Here is a 26105-nt window from a genome sequence, read left to right on the forward strand (position 1 = left end):
CTGGTCATTGGTTGAGGATGTGTGATGATGATGACATTTACTGGTCATGGGTTGTGGAAGTGTGATGATGATGATGGTTACTGGTCACGAGTTTTTGATGTTTGGTGATTGTGATTGTCTCTGGTCATGGGTTGATGATGTTTGATGATGATGGTCACTGGTTATGCGTTGTGGACTTGTGATGATGATAATGATGATGGTCACTGGTCATGGGTTATTGATGTGTGATGATGATGATAGTCACTGGTCATAGGTTGTGGATATATGATGAAAATGGTCACTAGTCTTGAGTTGTGGATGTGTGATGATGATGATGGTCACTGGTCATGGGGTGTGGATGTGTGGTAATGATGGTCATTGGTCATGGGTTTTGGATGTGTGATTATGGTGATGGTAACGGTCATGGGCTGAGGATGACGATGGTCACTGGCCATGGGATCAGGATGTGTGATGATGATGGTCACTGGTCATGGGTTGAGAATGTGTGATGATGATCATGTTCTCTGGTCATGGGTTTTGGGTGTATGATGTTGATGATTGTCACTTGTCTTGGGTTGTAGATGTGTGATGATGATGATGATGATGGTCACTGGTTATGGGTTGCGGATGTGTGTTGATGATGATGATCACTTGTCATGGGTTGTGGATGATTGGTTATGGTCAATGGTCATGGGTTGAGGATGTATGACGATGGTCACTGGTCTTGGGTTCAGGGTGTATGATGATTATGGTCACTGGTCATGGGTTGAGGATGTGTGATGATGATGATGGTCTCTGGTCATGGGTTTTAGATGTGTGATGGTGATGATGGTCCCTGGTCATGGGTTGTAGATGTGTGATTATTATGAATATGGTCACTGATCATGGGTTAAGGATGTGTGATGATAATGATGGTCACTGGTCATACGTTGAGGATTTGTAATGATGATAATGATGATGGTCACTTGTCAGGGGTTGTGAATGTGTGATGATGATGAAGGTCACTAGTCATAGTTTGTGGATGTTTGATGATGATGGTCACTGGACATGGGTTGTAGATGTGTGATCATGATGATGATGATGGTCAATGGTCATGGGTTGAGGATGTATGATGATGAAGATGGTCACAAGTCATGGGTTGTGGATGTGTGATGGTGATGGTGGTCACTGGTCATGGTTTGTGGATGTGTGATGATGATGATGATGGTCACTAGTCATGGGCCGTGGATGTGTGATGGTGATGGTCACTGGTCATGGGTTAAGAATGTGTGATGAAGTTGATGGTCACTGGTCATGGGTTCAGTATGAGCGACTATGGTCACTGGTCATGGGTTGAGGATGTGTGATGATGATGATGGTCAATGGTCATGGGTTGAGGATGTGTGATGATGATGATCAATGGTCATGGGTTGAGGATGTATGATGATGGTCACTGGTCATGGGTTGAGGATGTGTGATGATGATGGTGGTCACTGGTCATGGGTTCAGGATGTGTGATGATGATGATGGTCATTGGTTATGGGTTGAGGGTGTGTTATGATATTCACTGGTGATGGGTTAAGGATGTGTGACGATGATGATGGTCACTAGTCATGGGTTGTGGATGTGTGATGGTGATGGTGCTCACTGGTCATGGGTTGCGGATGTGATGATGATCATGATGGTCACTGGTCATGGGTCGTAGATCCGTGTTTGTGATGATGGTCACTGGTAATGGGTTGAGATTGTGTGATGATGATGACGGTCACTGGTCATGGGTTGAGAATGAGCCATTATGGTCACTGTTCACGGGTTGAGGATTTGTGATGATGATGGTCAATGGTCATGGGTTGAGGAAGTGTGATGATGATGATCACTGGTCATGGGTTGAAGATGTGTGAAGATGACCACTGGCCATAGGTTGTGGATGTGTGATGATGATGATGGTCACTGGTCATGGGTTGAAGATGAGCGATTTTGTTCTCTAGTCATGGGTGGAGGATGTGTGATGATGATGATGGTCAATGGTCAGGGGTTGAGGATGTGTGATGATGATGATGGTCAATTGTCATGGGTTGAGGATGTATAATGATGGTCACCGGTCATGGGTTGAGGATGTGTGATGATGATGATCACTGGCCATGGTTTGAAGATTTGTGATGATGGTCACTGGTCATGGGTTGTGGATATGTGATGATGATGATGGTCACTGGTCATGAGTCGTGGTAGTGTGATTGTGATGATGGTCTCTGGTCATGAGATGAGAATGTGTGATGATGATTATGGTCACTGGTCATTGGTTGAGGATGAGCGATTATAGTCATTGTTCATGGATTGAGGATTTGTGATGATGATGATGGTCAATGGTCATGGGTTGAGGATATGTGATGATGATGAAGGTCAATGGTCATGGGTTGAGGATGTGTGATGATGGTCACTGGTCATGGGTTGAGGATGTCTGATGATGATCACTGGTCATGGGTTGATGATGTGTGATGATCGCCACTGGTCATGGGTTGTGGATGTGTGATGATGATGATGGTCACTGGTCATGGGTTGAGGATGTCTGATGATGATGATGGTCACTGGTCATAGGTTGAGGATGTGTGATGATGATGATGGTCATTGGCCATGGGATAAAGACGTGTTATGATGTTCACTGGTCATGGGTTGAGGATATGTGATTATGAAGATTGTCACTGGTCATGGGTTGAGGATCTGTGATGATGGTCACTGGTCATGGGTTGAGGATGTGTGATGATGATGGTCACTGGTCATGGGTTGTGGATGTGTGATGATGGTCATGATGGTCACTGGTTATTGGTCGTAGATCTGTGTTTGTGATGATGGTCACTGGTCATGGGTTGAGATTGTGTGATGATGATGACGTTCACTGGTCATGGGTCGTAGATCTGTGTTTGTGATGATGGTCACTGGTAATGGGTTAAGATTGTGTGATGATGATGACGGTCACTGGTCATGGGTTGAGAATGAGCCATTATGGTTATTGTTCATGTGTTGAGGATATGTGATGATGATGATGGTCAATGGTCATGGGTTGAGGATGTGTGATGAAGATGGTCAATGGTCATGGGCTGAGGATGTGTGATGATGATGATCACTGGTCATGGGTTGAAGATGTGTGAAGATGACCACTGGCCATAGGTTGTGGATGTGTGATGATGATGATGGTCACTGGTCATGGGTTGAGGATGAGCGATTTCGTTCTCTAGTCATGGTTGGAGGATGTGTGATGATGATGATGGTCAATGGTCATTGGTTGAGGATGTGTGATGATGATGATGGTCAATTGTCATGGGTTGAGGATGTATAATGATGGTCACTGGTTATGGGTTGAGGATGTGTGATGATGATGATCACTGGTCATGATTTGAAGATTTGTGATGATGGCCACTGGTCATGGGTTGTGGATATGTGATGATGACTATGGTCACTGGTCTTGGGTTGAGGATGGGATGATGATGATGGTCATTGGTCTTGGGTTAAGGATGTGTGATGATTATTGTAATTGGTCATGGCTTGAGGATGTGTGATGATGATGATGGTCACTAGTCATGGGTTATGCATGTGTGATGTTGATGATGATGGTCACTGGTCATGAGTCGTGGATGTGTGATTGTGATGATGGTCTCTGGTCATGGGATGAGAATGTGTGATGATGATGATGGTCACTGGTCATGGGTGTAAGATGAGCGATTTTAGTCATTGTTCATGGGTTGAGGATTTGTGGTGTTGATGATGGTCAATGGTCATGGGTTGAGGATGTGTGATGATGATGATGGTCAATGGTCATGAGTTGAATATGTGTCATGATGGTCACTGGTCATGGGTTGAGGATGTCTGATGATGATCACTGGTCATGGGTTGAAGATATGTGATGATGGCCACTGGTCATGGGTTGTGGATGTGTGATGATGATAATACTCACTGGACATAGGTTGAGGATGTGTGATGATGATGGTCATTGGTCATGGGATAAGGATGTGTTATGATGTTCACTGGTCATGGGTTGAGGATGTGTGATTATGAAGATGGTCACTGGTCATGGGTTGAGGATCTGTGATGATGGTCAATGGTCATGGGTTGAGGATGTGTGATGATGATGATGGTCAATGGTCATGGGTTGTGGATGTGTGATGATGATGATGGTCACTGGTCTTGGGTTGTTGATATTTGATGATGGTGATGGTGTCTGGTCATGGGTTGAGGATGTGTGATGATGATGATGGTCACTGGTTATGCGGTGTGGATGTGTGATGATGATAATAATGATGGTCACTGGTCATGGGTTGTGGATGTCTGATGATGATGAATGTCACTGGTCATGGGCTGTGGATTTATGATGAAGATGGTCACTGGTCTAGGGTTGTGGATGTGTGACGATGATGATGGTCACTGGTCATGGGTTGTGAATGTATAGTGATGATGATGGTCACTGGTCATGAGTTGAGGATGAGCGATTATGGTCATTGTTCATGGGCTGAGGATTTGTGATGATGATGATGGTCAATGGTCATGTGTTGAGGATGTGTGATGATGATGATGGTCAACGGTCATGGGTTGAGGATGTGTGATGATGGTAACTGGTCATGGGTTGAGGATGTGTGATTATGAAGATGGTCACTGGTCATGGGTTGAGGATCTGTGATGATGGTCAATGGTCATGGGTTGAGGATGTGTGATGATGATGATGGTCACTGGTCATGGGTTGTGGATGTGTGATGATGATGATGGTCACTGGTCTTGGGTTGCTGATATTTGATGATGGTGATGGTCTCTGGTCATGGGTTGAGGATGTGTGATGATGATGATGGTCAATGGTTATACGGTGTGGATGTGTGATGATGATAATAATGATGGTCACTGGTCATGGGTTGTGGATGTCTGATGATGAATGTCACTGGTCATGGGCTGTGGATTTATGATGAAGATGGTCACTGGTCTAGGGTTGTTGATGTGTGACGATGATGATGGTCACTGGTCATGGGTTGTGAATGTGTAGTGATGATGATGGTCACTGGTCATGAGTTGAGGATGAGCGATTATGGTCATTGTTCATGGGCTGAGGATTTGTTAAGATGATGATGGTCAGTGGTCATGGGTTGAGGATGTGTGATGATGATGATGGTCAACGGTCATGGGTTGAGGATGTGTGATGATGGTAACTGGTCATGGGTTGAGGGTGTCTTATGATGATCACTGGTCGTGGGTTGAAGATGTGTGATGATGGCCACTGGTCATGGGTTGTGGATTTGTGATGATGATGATGGTCACTGGTAATGGGTTGAGGATGTGTGATGATGATGATGGTCACTGGTCATAGGTTGAGGATGCGTGATGATGATGATGGTCATTGGTCATGGGATGAAGGATGTGCTATGATGTCCACTGGTCATGGGTTGAGGATGTGTGATTATGAAGATGGTCACTGGTCATGGGTTGAGGATCTGTGATGATGGTCACTGGTTATGGGTTGAGGATCTGTGATGATGGTCACTGGTCATGGGTTGAGGAAGTGTGATGATGATGATGGTCACTGGTCATGGGTTTTGGATGTGTACTGATGATGATGGTCACTGATCATGGGTTGTTGATATTTGATGATGGTGATGGTCTCTTGTCATGGGTTGAGGATGTGTGATGATGATGATGGTCACTGGTTATGCGTTGTGGATGTGTGATGATGATAATGAAGATGGTCACTGGTCATGGGTTGTGGATGTCTGATGATGATGGTCACTGGTCAAGGGTTTTGGATGTGTGACGATGAAGATGGTCACTGGTCATGGGTTGTGGATGTGTAGGGATGATGATGGTCACTGGTCATGGGTTGTGGATGTGTGAATATGGTGATTGTCACAGGTCATGGGTTGAGGTTGTATGATGATGGTGACTGGTCATTTGTTTAGGATGTATGATGATGATGGTCACAGGTCATGGGTTGAGGATGTGTGACGATGATGGTCTCTGGTCAAGGGTTTTGGATGTGTGATGATGATGATGGTCACTGATCTTGGGTTGTAGATATGTGATGATGATGATGGTCACTGGATATGGGTTGTGGATGTATGATGATGATCATGGTCTCTGGTCATCGGTTGTGGATGTGTAGTTATGGTAATGGTCACTGGTCATGGGTTGAGGATGTATGACGATGGTCACTGGTCATGGGTTTAGGATGTGTTATGATGATGATCATTGGTCATGGGTTGAGGATGTGTGATGATGATGAAGGTCTCTGGTCATGGGTTTTAGATGTGTGATGGTGATGATGTCACTGGTCATGGGTTATAGATGTGTGATGATAATGATGATGGTCATTGATCATTGGTTGAGGATGTGATGATGATGGTCTCTTGTCATCCGTTGTGGATGTTTAATGATGATGATGATGATGGCCACTGGGCATGGGTTGTGATTGTGAGATGACGATGGTTACTGTTCATGGGTTGTGGATCTGTAATAATGATGATGGTCACTGGCCATGTGTTGAGGATGTGTGATGATGATGATGATCATGGTCACTGGTCATGGGTTGTGGATGTGTAATGATGATAGTTACTGTTCATGGGTTGTGGATGTGTGATGATGATGGTTACTTGTCATGGGTAGTGGTTGTGTGATGATGATGGTGGTCACTGGTCATGGGTTGAGGATGTATGACGATGGTCACTGGTCATGGGTTCAGGGTGTGTGATGATGATGGTCACTGGTCATGGGTTCAGGATATGTGATGATGATGATGTGCTCTGGTCATGGGTTTTAGATGTGTGATGATGGTCAATGGTGAGGGATTGCGGTTGTGTGATGATGATCATTGGTCATGGGTTGAAGATGTGTGATGATGGCCACTGGTCATGGGTTGTGGATATGTGATGATGATGATGGTCATTGGTCATGGGTTGCGGATGTGTGATGATGATGATGGTCATTGGTCATGGGTTAAGGATGTATTATGATGTTCATTGGTCATGGGTTGAGGAGGTTTGATGATGAAAATGGTCACTGCTCATGGGTTGAGGATCTGTGATGATGGTCACAGGTCATGGGTTGAGGATCTGTGATGATGGTCACAGGTCATGGGTTGAGGATGTGTGATGATGATGGTCACTGGTCATGGTTTGTGGATGTATGATTAAGATTGTCACTGGTCTTGGGTTGTGGATGTGTGATGATGATGATGGTCACTGGTCATGGGGTGTGGATGTGTGGTGATGATGGTGGTCACTGGTCATAGGTTTTGGATGTGTGATTATGTTGATGGTCACTGGTCATGGGTTGAGGATGTATGACGATGGTCACTGGTCATGGGTTCAGGATGTGTGATGATGATGGTCACTGGTCATAGGTTGAGGATGTGTGATGATGATGATGGCCTCTGGACATGGGTTTTGGATGTGTGATGTTGATGCTGGTCACTGATCTTGGGTTGTAAATGTGTGAAGATGATGATGATGATGGTCACTTGTTATGGGTTGTGGATGTGTGATGATGATGATGGTCACTTGTCATGGGTTGTGGATGTGTGGTTATGGTGATGGTCACTGGTCATGGGTTGAGGATGTATGACGATGGTCACTGGTCATGGGTTCAGGGTGTGTGATGATGATGGTCACTGGTCATTGGTTCAGGATATGTGATGATGATGATGTGCTTTGGTCATGGGTTTTAGATGTGTGATGATGATGGTGGTCACTGGTTATCCGTTGTGGATTTGTAATGATGATGATGATGATGATGATGGTCACTGGTCATGGGTTTTGGATTTGTGATGATGATGATGGTCACTAGTCATGGTTTGTGGATGTGTGATGATGATGATGGGCACTGGTCATGTGATGGGAATGTGTGATGATGATGGTCACTGGTCATCGGTTGAGTATGAGCGATTATGGTCACTGGTCATGTGTTGAGGATGTGTGATGATGATGATGGTCAATGGTCATGGGTTTAGGATGTGTGATGATGATGATGATCAATTGTTATGGGTTGAGGATGTACGATGATGGTCACTTGTCATGGGTTAAGGATGTGTGTCAATGATGATCACTGGTCATGGTTTGAATATTAGATGATGGCCACTGGTCATGGGTTGTGGATGTGTGATGATGATGATGGTCACTGGTCATGGGTTGAGGATGTGTGATGATGATGATGGTCACTGGTCATGGGTTCAGGATGTGTGATAATGATGATGGTCATTGGTCATGGTTTGAGGATGTGTTATAATGTTCACTGGTCATGGGTTGAGGATGTGTGACGATGATGATGGTCACTAGCCATGAGTTGTGGATGTGTGATGGTGATAGTGCTCACTTCTCATGGGTTGTGGATGTGTGAAGATGATGATGATGGTCACTTGTCATGGGTCGTAGATCTGTGTTTCTGATGATGGTCAATGGTCATGGGTTGAGAATGTGTGATGATGATGACGGTCACTGGTCATGGGTTGGGAATGAGCCATTATGGTCACTGTTAATGGGTTGAGTTTGTATGATGATAATGATGGTCAATTGTCATGGGTTGAGGATATGTGATAATGATGATCAATGGTCATGGGATGAAGATGGGTGATGATGGTCACTTGTCATGAGTTGAAGATGTGTGATGATGAAGATCACTGGTCATGGGTTGAAGATGTGTGAAGTTGGCCACTGGTCATGGGTTGTGGATGTGTGATAATGATGATGGTCACTGGTCATGGATTGAGGATGAGCGATTATGTTCTCTGGTCATGGGTTGAGGATGTGTGATGATGATGATGGTCACTGGTCATGGGTTGTGGATGTGTGGTGATGATGATGGTCACTGGTCATGGGTTGTGGATGTGGGATTATAGTGATTGTCACTGGTCATGGGTTGAGGATGTATGACAATGGTCACTGGCCTTTTGTTCAGGATGTGTGATGATGATGGTCACTGGTAATGGGTTGAAGATGTGTGATGATGGTGATGGTCTCTGGTCATGGGTTTTGGATGTGTGATGATGATGATGGTCACTGATCTCGGGTTGTAGATGTGTGATGATGATAATGGTCACTGGTTATGGGTTGTGGATGTATGATGATGATGATGGTCACTGGTCACCGGTTGTGGATGTGTTGTTATGGTAATGGTCACTGGTCATGGGTTGAAGATGTATGATGATGGTTACTATTCATGGGTTCAGGATGTGTGATGATGATGGACACTGGTCATGGATTGAGGATGTGTGTTGATGAGGATGGTCTCTGGTCATGGGTTTTAGATGAGTGATGGTGATGATGGTCACTGGTCATGGGTTGTAGATGTGTGATGACAATGATGATGGTAAATGATCATGGGTTGAGGATATGTGGTGATGATGATGATCAGTGGTCATCGGTTGAGGATGTGTGATTATGATGATGGTCACTGGTCATGCGTTTGTGGATTTGTGATGATGATGATGATGGTCGCTGGCCATGCGTTGTGGATGTGTGATGATGATGATGATGATGATGATGGTCACTGGGCATAGGTTGTGGATGTGTGATGATGATGATGGTCACTGGGCATGGATTGTGGATATGTGATGACGATGGTCACTTGTCATGGGTTGTGGATGTGTGATGATGATCGTAAGTGGTCATGGTTTGTGGATGTGTGATGATGATGGTCACTGCTCATGGGTTTTGAATGTGTGATGATGATATTGGTCCCTGGTAATGGGTTGTGGATGTGTGATGATGATGATGGTCACTGGTCATCCGTTGTGGATGTGTAATGATGATGATGATCATGATCACTGGTCATGGGTTGTGGATGTGTGATGATGATGATGGTCACTGGTCATAGGTTGTGGATGTATTATGACGATGGTTACTGGTCATGGGTTGTGGATGTGTGATGATGACGATGGTCACTGGTCAAGGGTTGTGGATATGTTATGATGATGATGGTCACTGGTCATGGGCTGTTGATGTGTGATTATGATGATGGGCACTGGTCGTGGGTTGAGAATGTCCGATGATTGTCAGTGGCCATGAGTTGAGGATGTGTGATGATGATGATGGTCACTGGTAAAGGGTTGAGGATATGTGATGATGATGATGGTCACTGGTCATGGGTTGTTGATGTGTGATTGCGATGATTGTCACTGGTCTTCGGTTGTAGATATGTGATGATGATGATGGTCACTGGTCATGGGTTGTGGATGTGTGATGATGATGATGGTCACTAGTCATGGTTTGTGGATGTGTGATGATGATGATTGTCACTGGACATGGGTTGTTGATTTGAGATGATGATGATACTGATGGTCAATGGTCATGGGTTGATGATGTATGATGATGATGATGGTCACTAGTCATGTGTTGTGGATGTGTGATGGTGATGGTTGTCACTGGTCATGGGTTGTTGATGTGTATTGCGATGATGGTCACTGGTCATGGGTTGTTGATATTTGATGAAGGTGATGGTCTCTGATCATGGGTTGAGGATGTGTGATGATGATGATGGTCACTGGTCATCCGTTTTGGATGTGTAATGATGATGATGGTCATTGTGATGAGTTGTGGATGGTCACTGGTCATGGGTTGTGGATATTTGATGACGATGGTTACTTTTCACGGGTTGTGGATCTGTAATGATGATGATGATGATCACTGGTCATGGTTTGTGGATGTGTGATCATGATGGTCACTGGTTATGGGTTTGCAATGTGTGATGATGATAATGGTCACTGGTCATAGGTTGTGGATGTGTGATGATGATGATGGTCACTGGTCACCCGTTGTGGATGTGTAATGATGATGATGATCATGGTAACTGTCATGGGTTGTGGATGTATGATGATGGTGATGGTCACTGGTCATAGGTTGTGGATGTATTATGACGATGGTTATTTGTCATGGGTTCTGGATGTGTGATGATGATGGTCACTGGTCAAGGGTTGTGGATTTGTGATGATGATGATGGTCACTGGTCATGGGCTGTTGATGTGTGATTATGATGATGGGCACTGGTCATGGGTTGAGAATGTCCGATGATTGTCACTCGCCATGGGTTGAGGATGTGTGATGATGATGATGGTCACTGGTCATGGGTTGAGGATATGTGATGATGATGATGGTCACTGGTCATGGGTTGTTGATGTGTGATTGCGATGATGGTCACTGGTCTTCGGTTGTATATGTGTGATGATGATGATGGTCACTGGTCATGGGTTGTGGATGTGTGATGATGATGATGGTCACTAGTCATGATTTGTGGATGTGTGATGATGATGATGGTCACTAGACGTGGGTTGTAGATTTGTGATGATGAGAATGATGGTCAATGGTCATGGGTTGATGATGTATGATGATGATGATGATGGTCACTAGTCATGGGTTGTGGATGTGTGATGGTGCTGGTGGTCACTGGTCATGAGTTGTGGATGTGTGATGATGATGATGGTCAATGGTCATGGCTCGTGGATGTGTGATGGTGATGATGGTCATGGTCATGGTTGTGATGTATGATGATGGTCACTTGTCATGGTTGAGGATGTGTGATGATGATGTCACTGGTATGGTTTGGATGTGTGATGAATGGCACTGGTCATGGTTGTGGAGTGTGATGATGATGATGGTCATGGTCATGGTTGGTGTTGTGTGATGATGGTCACTGGTCATAGGTTGAGGATGTATGATGATGAAATGGTCATGGTCATGGGTGAGATGTGTTATGATGTCACTGGTCATGGTGATTTTGATGTAGTGATTATAGTATGATGTTGGGTTGAAATGTGATGATTGTCATGGTCATGGTTGGGATGTTGTGATGATGATGGTCATGTCATGGGTTGGGATATGTGATGGTGATGTGGTCACTGGTCATGGGTTGTTGATGTGTGATTGGATGTTGTCACTGGTCTTCGGTTGTAGATAGTTGTGATGATGATGGTCACTGTCATGGGTTGTGGATGTGTGATGTGATGTTCACTGTCAGTTGGTTTGAGAGATAAGGCATGTTTTTGGATGATGTGACTAGGTCATGGTATGGTTGATGATGTTGATGATGATGATGGTCATGGTCATGGTTGTGGATGTGTGATGATGATGGATGTCACTGGTCATGGGTTGGATGTGTATGATGATGATGGTCATGGTCATGGGTTGTTGATATTTGATGAAGTGATGGTCTCGTCATGGGTTGAGGATGTGTGATGATGATGATGGTCACTGTCATCTTTTGGGTTTGGATGATGGTATTGTGATATTGGATGGTCACTGGTCATGGGTTGTGGATATTTGATGCATGTATTATGATTGTATGGTATGATGAATGCGTTGGATGTGTGATCATGATGGTCACTGGTTCAGGGTTGCAATGTGTGATGATGATGGATGGTCATGGTTATGGATGGGATGAGTTATGGTCACTGGTCAGGTTGGGATTGATGATGATGTGATGGTACTGTCATGGGTTGTGGATGTAGTGATGTGTGATGGTCATGGCTTTGGTTTTAGGTAATGTTGTGTGTGATGATGATGGTCACTGGTCAAGGGTTGGATGTGATGATGATGATGGTCACTGGTCATGGGTTGATGTGTGATATGATGATGGCATGGTCATGGGTTGAGAATGTCGTGATTGTCATGCATGTGTGGGTGATGTGTATGGGTGGGATGGTGATGTGATGATGATTTGAGGGTGGTGGTTGTACTGCATGTGAGGTGTTGTGATGACAGGTCAGGTTGTTGGTATATGGCATGTCATGGGTTGGAAGTGTGATGAGTCATGTCAGGTGGATGTGTGATGGTTCCGTCTGTTGATTAGATTGAGTCATGTGGTGGTGTGATTGATTCTGTCTGGTTGGATTAGGTGGTATGGTGGTGGATGGTTAGTTGTTCTGATTGGTGTGGTATTGGGATGTTATAGGTCATGTTGGTTGTGTGTGATGATGGTACTGTCATGTTGGGATTGTGATATTTCACTGGTATGTTTGAATTGTAAAGCATGCTGTTTGGTTGTGAGGATGTCATGGAGTGTTGATGTGTATGGTCTGGTCAGTTGGATGTTGATTGATGGTCTGTCTTGGATGTTATGGTTACTGTCAGGTGGATTGTGGTATGGTCATCATGTGTATGGTGATGGGTTTCAGGTCATGTTGGGATGTGATGATGATGGCAATCATGTTGTGATGTTGTGTGGGGTCATGGTAGGTGTGTTGATGTGATATGTCAGGCATGTGAGTTGTGATGTCATGTCATGTGAGAGTGTGTTGATCACTGGTCATGGTTGAGATGAGTGATGATTGGCACTGTCATGGGTTTGGATGTGTGATGATGATGATGGTCTGTAGTGTTATGGCATGGTTGGGATGTTGAGATGATGATGGTCACTGGTCATGTTGGGATGTTGATGATGATGAGGGTCATGTCTGGGTTGTAGTGTGTATAATGTGCACAGGTCATGGGTTGTGGATGTGTGATGATGATGATGGTCACTTGTCATGGTTTGTGGATGTGTGATGATGATGATGGTCACTGGATATGGGTTGTAGATTTGTGATGATGATAATGATGGTCAATAATCATGGGTTGATGATGTATGATGATGATGATGGTAACTAGTCATGGGTTGTGGATGTGTGATGGTGATGGTGGTCACTGGTCATGGGTTGTGGATATGTGATGATGATGGCGACTGGTCATGGCTCGTGGATGTGTGATTGTGATGATGGTCACTGCTCGTTGGGTTGAGAATGTGTGATGAAGATGATGGTCACTGGTCATGGGTTGAGGATTAGCGATTATGGTCACTGGTCATGGGTTGAAGATGTGTGATGATGATGATAGTCAATGGTCATGGGCTGAGGATGTGTGATGATGATGATGGTCAATGGTCATGTATTGAGGATGCATGATGAAGGTCACTCTTCATGGGTTGAGGATGTGTGATGATGATGATCACTTGTGATGGTTTGAAGATGTGTGATAATGGCCACTGGTCATGGGTTGTGGAAGTGTGACGATGATGATGGTCACTGGACATGGGTTGAGGATGTCTGATGATGATGATGGTCACTGGTCATAGGTTGAGGATGTCTGATGATGATGATGGTCATTTGTCATGGGTTGAGGATGTGTTTTGATGTTCACTGGTAATGGGTTGAGGATGTGATGATGATGATGGTCACTAGTCATGGGTTGTGGATGTGTGATGGTGATAGTGGTCAATGGTCTTTGGTTTTGGATGTGTGATGATGATGATGATGGTCACTGGTCATGGGTCGTGAATGTATGATTGTGATGATGGTCTCTGGTCATGGGATGAGAATGTGTGACGATGATGGTCACTGGTCATGGGATGAGGATGAGCGATTATGGTCATTGTTCATGGGTTGAGGATTTGTGATGATGATGATGGTTGATGGTAATGGGTTGAGGATGTGTGATGATGATGATGATGATCAGTGGTCATGGGTTGAGGATTTGTGATGATGGTCACTGGTCATGGGTTGAGGATGTGTGATGATGATCACTGGTCATGGGTTGAAGATGTGTAATGATGGCCACTGGTCATGGGTTGTGGATATCTGATGATGATGATGGTCACTGGTCATGGGTTGTGGATGTGTGATGGCCATGGTCACTGGCCATGGGTTTTTGATTTATGATGATGATGGTCACTGGTAATGGTTTGTGGATGTGTGATGATGATTTTCATTTGTCATGGGTTGTGGATGTGTGATGATGATAATGGTCACTGGTCATGGGTTGTGGATGTGTGATGATGATGATTGTCCCTGATCATCCCTTGTGGATATATAATGATGATGACGATCATGGTCACTGGTCATGTGTTGTGGATGTTTGATGATGATGATGGTCACTGGTCATGGTTGTGGATGTATGATGACTATGGTTACTGGTCATGGGTTGTGGATTTGTGATGATGATATGGTCACTAGTCATGGGTTGTGGATATGTGATGATGATGATGGTCACTGGTCATGGGCTGTGGTTGTGTGATTATGATGATGGGCACTGGTCATGGGTTGAGAATGTGTGATGATTGTCAATGGCTATGGGTTGAGTATGTGTGATGATGATGATGGTCAATGGTCAGGGGTTGAGGATGTGTGATGATGATGGTCACTGGTCATGGGTTGTTGATGTGTGATTGCTATGATGGTCACTGGTCATGGGTTGTAGATGCATGATGATGATGATGGTTAATGGTCATGGGTTGTGGATATGTGATGATGATGATGGTCACTAGTCATGGGTTGTGGATTTGTGATGATGATGATGGTCACTGGACAAGGGTTGTAGATGTGTGATGATGATGGTGATATTCACTGGTCATGGGTTGAGGATGTATGATGATGATAATGGTCACTAGTCATGGGTTGTGGATTTGTTATGGTGATGGGGTCACTGGTCATGGGTTGTGGATGTTTGATGGTGATGATGGTCACTGGTCATTCGTCGTGGATGTGTGATGGTGATGATGGTCACTGGTCATTGGTTGAGAATGTGTGATGATGATGATGGTCACTGATCATGGGTTGAGGATGAGGGATTATGGTCACTAGTCATGGGTTAAGGATGTGTGATGATGACGATGGTTAATGGTCATGGGTTGAGGATGTGTGATGATCATGATGGTCAATAGTTATGGGTTGAGGATGTGATGATGGTCACTGGTCATGAGTTGAGGATGTGTGATGATGATCACTGGTCATGGTTTGAAGATTTATTATGATGGCCACTGGTCATGGGTTTTGGATGTTTGATGATGATGATGGTCACTGGTCATGGGTTGAGGATATGTGATGATGATGATGGTCATTGGTATTGGGTTAAGGATGTGTGATGAGGATGATGGTCATTGGTCATGTGTTGAGGATGTGTTATGATGTTCACTGGTCATGGGTTGAGGATGTGTGATGATGATGATGGTCACTAGTCATGGGTTGTGGATGTGGAATGGTGATGGTGGTCACTGGTAATGGGTTGTTGATGTGTGATGATGATGATGATGGTCACAGGTTATGGGTCGCGGATGTGTGATTGTGATGATGGTCACTGGTCATGGGTTAAGAATGTGTGATGAAGATGATGGTCATTGCTTATAGGTTGAGGATGAGCGATTAATGTCATTGTTCATGGGTTGAGGATGTGTGATGACGATGATGGTCAATGGTCACTGGTTGAGGATGTGTGATGATGATGATGGTCAATTGTCATGGGTTGAGGATGTGTGATGATGGTCACTGGTCATGGGTTGAGGATGTGTGATGATATTGATGGTCATTGGTCATGGGTTGAGGATGTGTTATGATGATCACCGGTCCTGGTTTGAGGATGTGTGATGATGGTCACTGGTCAAGGCTTGAGGATGTGTGATGATGATGATGATGGTTACAGGTCATGGGTTGTGGAAGTGTGATGAGGATGATGGTTTCTGGTCATGGGTTGTGGATGTTTGATGATGATGGTGGTCTCTTGTCATGGGTTGAGGATGTGTGATGATGATGATGGCCATTTGTCATGCGTTATGGATGTGTGATGATGATGATGATGATGGTCACTGGTCATAGGTTGTGGATGTTTGATGCTGATGATGGTCACTGCTCATGGGTTGAGGATGTGTGATGATGATGATGGTCAGTGGTTATGGGTTAAGGACGTGTTATGATGTTCACTGTTCATGTTTTGAGGATGTGCGATGATGATGTTCACTGGTCATGGGTTGAGGATCTGTGATGATGGTCACTTGTCGTGGGTTGAGGATGTGTGATGATGATGATGGTCACTGGTCATGGGTTGCAGATGTGTGATGAAGATGATGGTCACTGGTCATGGGTTGTTGTTATTTGATGAAGGTGATGGTTTCTAGTCATGGGTTGAGGATGTGTGATGATGATGATGGTCACTGGTTATGCCTTGTGGATGTGTGATGATGATAATGATGGTCACTGTTCATGGGTTGTGGATGTGTGATGATGATGAATCTCACTGGTCATGGGCTGTGGATGTATGATGAAGATGGTCACTGTTCATGTGTTGTCGATGTGTGATGATGATGATGGTTACTGGTCATGGGTTGTGGATGTTTGGTGATGATGATGGTCACTGGTCATGGGTTTTGGATGTGTGATTATGGTGATGGTCTCTGGTCATGGGTTGAGGATATATGATGATGGTCACTGGTCATGGTTTTAGGATGTGTGATGATGATGGTCACTGGTCATGGGTTGAGGATGTGTGATGATGATGGTCTCTCGTCATGGGTTTTGGATTTCTGATGTTGATGATGGTCACTGGTCTTGGGTTGTAGATGTGTGATGATGATGATGATGGTCACTGTTTATGGGTTGCGGATGTGTGATGATGATGATGGTCACTGTTCATGGTTTGTGGATGTGTGGTTATGGTGATGGTCACTGGTCATGTGTTGAGGATGTATGACGATGATCAAAGATCATGGGTTCAGGGTGTGATGATGATGGTCACTGGTCATGGGTTGAGGATGTGTGATTATGATGATCTCTGGTCATGGGTTTTAGATGTGTGATGGTGATGGTGGTCCCTGGTCATGGGTTGTGGATGTGTGATGATAATGATTATGGTCTCTGATCATGGGTTGAGGATGTGTGATGATGATGATGGTCACTGGTCATCCGTTGTGGATGTGTAATACTGGTGATGGTCACTGGTGATGGGTTGTGGATGCGTAATGATGATGATGGTCAATGGTCATGGGTTGTGGATATTTGATGAAGATGGTTACTGTTCATGGGCTGTGGATCTGTAATGATGATGATGGTCACTGGTCATGGTTTGTGGATGTGTGATGATGATGGTCACTGGTCATGGGTTTTGAATGTGTGATGATGATAATGGTCACTGGTCATGGGTTGTGGATGTCTGATAATGATGATGGTCACTGGTCATCCGTTGTGGATGTGTAATGATGATCATCATCATGGTCACTGGTCATGGTTGTGGATGTGTGTTGATGATGAAGGTCACTGGTCATAGGTTGTGGATGTATTATGACGTTGGCTTCTGGTCATAGATTGTGGATGTGTGATGATGATGATGGTCACTGGTCAAGGGTTGTGGATGTGTGATGATGATGGTCACTGGTCATGGGTTGTGGATGTGTGATGATGATGATGGTCACTAGTCATGGTTTGTGGATGTGTGATGATGATGACGGTCACTGGACATGGGTTGTAGACTTGTGATGATGACAATGATGGTCAATGGTCATGGGTTGATGAGATATGATGATGATGATGGTCACTAGTCTTGGGTTGAGGATGTGTGATGGTGATGGTGGTCACTGGTCATGGGTTGTGGATGTGTGATGATGATGATGGTCACCGGTCATGGCTCGTGGATGTGTAATGGTGATGATGATCACTAGTCATGGGTTGAGAATGTGTGAAGATGATTGTCACTGGTCATGGGTTGAGGATGAGCGATTATGGTCACTTGTCATGGGTTGAAGATGTGTGATGATGATGATGGTCAATGGTCATGGGTTGAGGATGTGATGATGATGGTCAATGGTCCCGTGTTGAGGATGTATGATGAAGGTCACTTGTCATGGGTTGAGGATGTGTGATGATGATGATCACTGGTCATGGTTTGAAGATGTGTGATAATGGCCACTGGTCATGGGTTTTGGATGTGTGATGATGATGATGGTCACTGATCATGGGTTGAGGATATGTGATGATGATGATGGTCATTGGTCATGGGTTGAGGATGTGAGATGATGATGATGGTCACTGGTCAAGGGTTGAGGATGTGTTATGATGTTCACTGGTCATGGGTTGAGGATGTGTGATGATGATGATGGTCACTAGTGATGGGTTGTGGATGTGGAATGGTGATTGTGGTCACTGGTAATGGGTTGTGGATGTGTGATGATGATGATGATGGTCACTGCTCATGGGTCGTGGATGTGTGATTGTGGTGATAGTCACTGGTCATGGGTTGAGAATGTGTGATGAAGATGATGGTCACTGCTCATAGGTTGAGGATGAGCGATTAAGGTCATTGTTCATGTGTTGAGGATGTGATGACGATGATGGTCAATGGTCATGGGTTGAGGATGTGTGATGATGATGATGGTCAATTGTCATGGGTTGAGGATGTGTGATGATGGTCACTGGTCATGGGTTGAGGATGTGTGATGATGATCACTGGTCTTGGGTTGAAGATGTGTGATGATGGCCTCTGGTCATGGGTTGTGGATGTGTGATGATGAATATGGTCACTGGTCATGGGTTGAGGATGTGTGATGATGATGATGGTCACTGGTCATGGGTTGAGGATGTGCGATGATGTTGATGGTCATTGGTCGTGGGTTGAGGATGTTCACTGGTCATGGGTTGAGGATGTATGATGATGGTCACTGGTCAAGGCTTGAGGATGTGTGATGATGATGATGGTTACAGGTCAAGGCTTGAGGATGTGTGATGATGATGGTGTTCACTGGTCATAGGTTGAGGATGTGTGATGATGATGATGGTCATTGTTCATGCGTTATGGATGTGTGATGATGATGATGATGATGGTCACTGGTCATAGGTTGTGGATGCGTGATGCTGATGATGGTCACTGGTCATGGGTTGAGGATGTATGATGATGATGATGGTCAGTGTTCATGGGTTAAGGATGTGTTATGATGTTCAGTGGTCATGGGTTGAGGATGTTGGATGATGATGGTCACTGGTCATGGGTTGAGGATCTTTAAAGATGGTCACAGGTCATGGGTTGAGTATGTGTGATGATGATGATGGTCACTGGTCATGGGTTGTAGATGTGTGATGATGATGATGGTCACTGCTCATGAGTTGTTGATATTTGATGAAGGTGATGGTCTCTGGTCATGGGTTGAGGATGTGTGTTGATGATGATGGTCATTTGTTATGACTTGTGGATATGTGATGAAGCTAATGATGATGGTCACTGGTCATGGGTTGTGGATGTGTGATGATGATGAATGTCACTGAACATGGACTGTGGATGTATGATGAAGATGGTTACTGTTCATGGGTTGTCGATGTGTGATGATGATGATGGTCATTGGTCATGGGTTGTGGATGTGTGATGATGATGATTGTCACTGGTCGTGGGTTTTGGATGTGTGATTATGGTGATGGTCACTGGTCATGGGTTGAGGATGTATGATGATGGTCACTGGTCATGGTTTCAGGATGTGTGATGATGATGGTCACCGGTCATAGGTTTTGGATGTGTGATTATGGTTATGGTCACTGGTCATGTGTTGAGGATGTATGACGATGATCAAAGGTCATGGTTTCAGGGTGTTTGATGATGATGGTCACTGGTCATGGGTTGAGGATGTGTGATGATAATGATGATCTCTGGTCATGGGTTTTAGATGTGTGATGGTGATGGTGGTCCCTGGTCATGGGTTGTAGATGTGTGATGATAATGATGATTGTCTCTGATCATGGGTTGAGGATATGTGATGATGATGATTCTCATTGGTCATCCGTTGTGGATATGTAATGATGATGATGGTCACTGGTGATGGGTTGTGGATGTGTAATGATGTTGATGGTCACAGGTCATGGGTTGTGGATGTTTGATGACGATGGTTACTGTTCATGGGTTGTGGATCTGTAAAGATAATGATGGTCACTAGTCATGTGGTGAGGATGTGTGATGATGACGATTATCACTGGTCATCTGGTGTGGATGTGTGATGATGATGATGATGATGATGATGGTCGCTGGTCATGGGTTGTGGATGTGTGATGATGATGGTTAGTGTTCATGGGTTGTGGATGTGTGATGATGATCACTGGTTATGGGTAGTGGATGTGTGATGATAATGATGATGGTCACTGGCCATGGGTTGAGGATGTGTGATGATGGTCACTGGGCATGGATTGCGGATGTGTGATGATGATGGTCATTGGTCATGGGTTAAGGATGTGTGATGAGGCTCACTGGTCATGGGTTGAGGATGTGTGATGATGATGATGGTCTCTGGTCATGGGTTGAGGATGTGTGATGAAGATGATGGTCACTGCTCATAGGTTGTGGATGAGCGATTAAGGTCATTGTTCATGGGTTGATGATGTGTGATGACGATGATGGTCAATGGTCATGGTTGAGGATGTGTGATGATGATGATGGTCAATTGTCATGGGTTGAGGATGTTTGATGATGGTCACTGGTCATGGGTTGAGGATGTGTGATGATGATCACTGGTCTTGGGTTGAAGATGTGTGATGATGGCCTCTGGTCATGGGTTGTGGATATGTGATGATGAATATGGTCACTGGTCATGGGTTGAGGATGTGTGATGATGATGGTCACTGGTCATGGGTTGAGGATGTGCGATGATGTTGATGGTCATTGGTCGTGGGTTGAGGATGTGTTTTTGTGTTCACTGGTCATGGGTTAAGGATGCATGATGATGGTCACTGGTCAAGGCTTGAGGATGTGTGATGATGATGATGGTTACAGGTCATGGGCTGTGGATGTGTGATGAGGATGATGGTTTCTGTTTATGGGTTGTGGATGTTTGATGATGATGGTGTTCACTGGTCATAGGTTGAGGATGTGTGATGATGATGATGGTCATTGTTCATGCGTTATGGATGTGTGATGATGATGATGATGATGGTCACTGGTCATAGGTTGTGGATGCGAGATGCTGATGATGGTCACTGGTCATGGGTTGAGGATGTGTGATGATGATGATGGTCAGTGTTCATGGGTTAAAGATGTGTTATGATGTTCAGTGGTCATGGGTTGAGGATGTTTGATGATGATGGTCACTGGTCATGGGTTGGGATCTTTAAAGATGGTCACAGGTCATGGGTTGAGGATGTGTGATGATGATGATGGTCACTGGTCATGGGTTGTAGATGTGTGATGATGATGATGGTCACTGCTCATGGGTTGTTGATATTTGATGAAGGTGATGGTCTCTGGTCATGGGTTGAGGATGTGTGTTGATGATGATGGTCATTTGTTATGACTTGTGGATATGTGATTATGATAATGATGATGGTCACTGGTCATGTGTTGTGGATGTGTGATGATGATGAATGTCACTGGTCATGGGCTGTGGATGTATGATGAAGATGGTTAATGTTCATTGGTTGTCGATGTGTGATGATGATGATGGTCACTGGTCATGGGTTGTGGATGTGTGATGATGATGATTGTCACTGGTCGTGGGTTTTGGATGTGTGATTATGGTGATGGTCACTGGTCATGGGTTGAGGATGTATGATGATGGTCACTGGTCATGGTTTCAGGATGTGTGATGATGATGGTCACTGGTCATAGGTTTTGGATGTGTGATTATGGTTATGGTCACTGGTCATGTGTTGAGGATGTATGACGATGATCAAAGGTCATGGTTTCAGGGTGTGTGATGATGATGGTCACTGGTCATGGGTTGAGGATGTGTGATGATAATGATGATCTCTGGTCATGGGTTTTAGATGTGTGATGGTGATTGTGGTCCCTGGTCAGGGGTTGTAGATGTGTGATGATAATGATGATTGTCTCTGATCATGGGTTGAGGATATGTGATGATGATGATTCTCATTGGTCATCCGTTGTGGATATGTAATGATGATGATGGTCACTGGTGATGGGTTGTGGATGTGTAATGATGTTGATGGTCACAGGTCATGGGCTGTGGATGTTTGACGACGATGGTTACTGTTCATGGATTGTGGATCTGTAAAGATAATGATGGTCACTGGTCATGTGGTGAGGATGTGTGATGATGACGATGATTATTGGTCATCTGGTGTGGATGTGTGATGATGATGATGATGACGGTCACTGGTCATGGGTTGTGGATGTGTGATGATGATGGTTAGTGTTCATGGGTTGTGGATGTGTGATGATGATCACTGGTTATGGGTAGTGGATGTGTGATGATGATGATGATGGTTACTGGCCATGGGTTGAGGATGTGTGATGATGGTCACTGGGCATGGATTGCGAATGTGTGATGATGATGGTCATTGGTTATGGGTTAAGGATGTGTGATGAGGCTCACTGGTCATGGGTTGAGGATGTGTGATGATGATGATGGTCTCTGGTCATGGGTTGAGGATGTGTGATGATGGTCACTGATCATGGGTTGAGGATGCGTGATGATGATAATGGTCACTGGACAAGGGTTGTAGATGTGTGATGATGATGATGATGATGGTCACTGGTTATGGGTTGTGGGTATTTGATGATGGTCATGATCATTGGTCATGGGTTGAGAATGTGTGATGATGATGGTCACTGGTTATGTGTTGTGGATGTGTGATGATGATGATGATGGTCACTGGTCATGTGCTGTGGATGTGTGATAATGATGATGGTCACTGGCCATGGGTTGTGGATATGTGATGACGATGGTAATTGGTCATGGGTTGTGGATTTATGATGATGGTCACTGGTAATGGTTTGTGGATGTTTGATGATGATGGTCACTGGTCATGGGTTGTGGATGTGTGATGATGATGATGGTCACTGGTCATCCCTTGTGGATGTGTAATGATGACGATCATGGTCACTGGTCATTGGTTGTGGATGTGTGATGATGATGATGATGATGATCACTGGTCATGGGTTATGGATGTGTGATGATGATGATAGTGATGATCACTCTTCATAGTTTGTGGATGTGTGATGATGATGATGGTCACTGGTCATGGGTTGTGGATGTGTGAAGACGATGGTCACTGGTCATGGGTTGTGGATTTATGAAGATGATGGTCACTAGTAATGGTTTGTGGATGTGTGATGCTGATGGTCACCGGTCATGGGTTGTGGATGTGTAATGATGATAATGGTCACTGGTCATGGGTTGTGGATGTATGATGACGATGGTTACTGGTCATGGGTTTTGGATTTCTGATGATGATGATGGTCACTGGTCTTGGTTCTGGATGTGTGATGATGATGATGGTCACTGGCCATGGGCTGTGGATGTGTGATTATGATGATGGGCACTGGTCATGGGTTGAGAATGTGTGATGATTTTCACTGGCCATAGGTTGATGATGTGTGATAATGATGATGGTCAATGGTCATGGGTTGAGGATGTATGATGATGATGATGGTCACTGGTCATGGGTTGTTGATGTGTGATAGCGATAATGGTCACTGGTCATGGGTTGTATATGTATGATGAAGATGATGGTCACTGGTCATGGGTTGTGGATATGTGATGATGATGATGGTCACTAGTCATGGGTTTTGGATGTGTGATGATGATGATGGTCATTGGATAAGGGTTGTAGATTTGTGATGATGATGATGATGATGGTCACTGGTTATGGGATGAGGATGTGTGATGATGATAATGGTCACTAGTCATGGGTTGTGTATGTGTTATGGTGATTTTGGTCACTGGTCATGGGTTATGGATGTTTGATGGTGATGATGATGGTCACTGGTCATGGGTCGTGGATGTGTGATGGTGATGATAGTCACTTGTCATGGGTTGAGAATGTGTGATGATGATGATGGTCACTGGTCATGGGTTGAGGATGAGCGATCATGGTCACTAGTCATGGGTTAAGGATATATGATGATGACGATGGTCAATGGTCATGGGTTGAGGATGTGTGATGATCATGATGGTCAATAGTCATGTATTGAGGATGTGTGATGATGGACACTGGTCATGAGTTGAGGATGTGTGATGATGATCACTGGTCATGGTTTAAAGATTTATGATGATGGCCACTGGTCATGGGTTTTGGATGTGTGATGATGATGATGGACACTGGTCATGGGTTGAGGATATGTGATGATGATGATAGTCACTGGTTATGGGTTAAAGATGTGTGATGATGGTGATGGTCATTGGTCATGGGTTGAGGACGTGTTATGATGTCCACTGGTTTTGCGTTGAGGATGTGTAATGATGATGATGATTCATGTGTTGTGGATGTGGAATGGTGATGGTGGTCACCTGTAATTGGTTGTGGATGTGTGATGATGATGATGATGGTCACTGGTCATGGGTCGTGGATGTGTGATTGTGATGATGGTCACTGGTCATGGGTTGAGAATGTGTGATGAAGATGATGGTCACTGCTCATAGGTTGAGGATGAGCGATTATATTCATTGTTCATGGGTTGAGGATGTGTGAAGATGATGGCCAATGGTCATGGGTTGAGGATGTGTGATGATGATGATGGTCAATTGTCATGGGATGAGGATGTGTGATGATGGTCACTGGTCATGGGTTGAGGATGTGTGATGATGATCACTCGTCATGGGTTGAAGATTTGTGATGATGGCCTCTGTGGCCTCTGATGGGTTGTGGATGTGTGATGATGATGATGGCCACTGGTCATGGTTGAGGATGTGTGATGATGATGATGGTCACTGGTCATGGGTTGAGTATGTGTTATGATGTTAGCTGGTCATGGGTTGAGGATGGGTGATGATCGACACTCGTCAAGGCTTGAGGATTTGTGATGATGATGATGGTTACAGGTCATGGGTTGTGGATGTGTGATGAGGATGATGATTTCTGGTCATGGGTTGTGGATGTTTGATGATGGTAATATTCTCTAGTTATGGGTTGGGGATGTGTGATGATGATGATGGTCATTGGTCATGCGTTATGGATGTGTGATGATTATGATGATGATGGTCACTGGTCATGGTTGTTGGATGTGTGATGTTGATGATGGTCACTGGTCATGGGTTGTGGATATGTGATGATGATGATGGTCACTGGTCATTGGTTGTGGATGTGTGATTATGATGATGGTCACTGGTCATGGGTTGAGGATGGATGACGAAAGTCACTGGCCATGTGTTCAGGATGTGTGATGATGATGATGATGATGGTCACTGGTCATGGGTGTTGGATGTGTGTTGTTGATGTTGGTCAAGGGTCATGGGTTGTGGGTGTGTGATGATGATGATGGTCACTGGTCATGGGTTGAGGATGTGTGATGATGATGACGGTCTCTGGTTATGGATCGTGGATGTTTGATGATGGTTGATGGTCACTGGTCATGGGTTGTGGATGTGTGATGATGATAATGGTCAATGGTGAAGGGTTGTGGATTTTTGATGAGGGTGATGATCATTTATCATGGGTTGAAGATGTACGATTATGATAATGATCA

This window comes from Panulirus ornatus, chromosome 50 (genome assembly GCF_036320965.1).
Source record: "Panulirus ornatus isolate Po-2019 chromosome 50, ASM3632096v1, whole genome shotgun sequence".
In the NCBI taxonomy this organism is placed as follows: domain Eukaryota; kingdom Metazoa; phylum Arthropoda; class Malacostraca; order Decapoda; family Palinuridae; genus Panulirus; species Panulirus ornatus.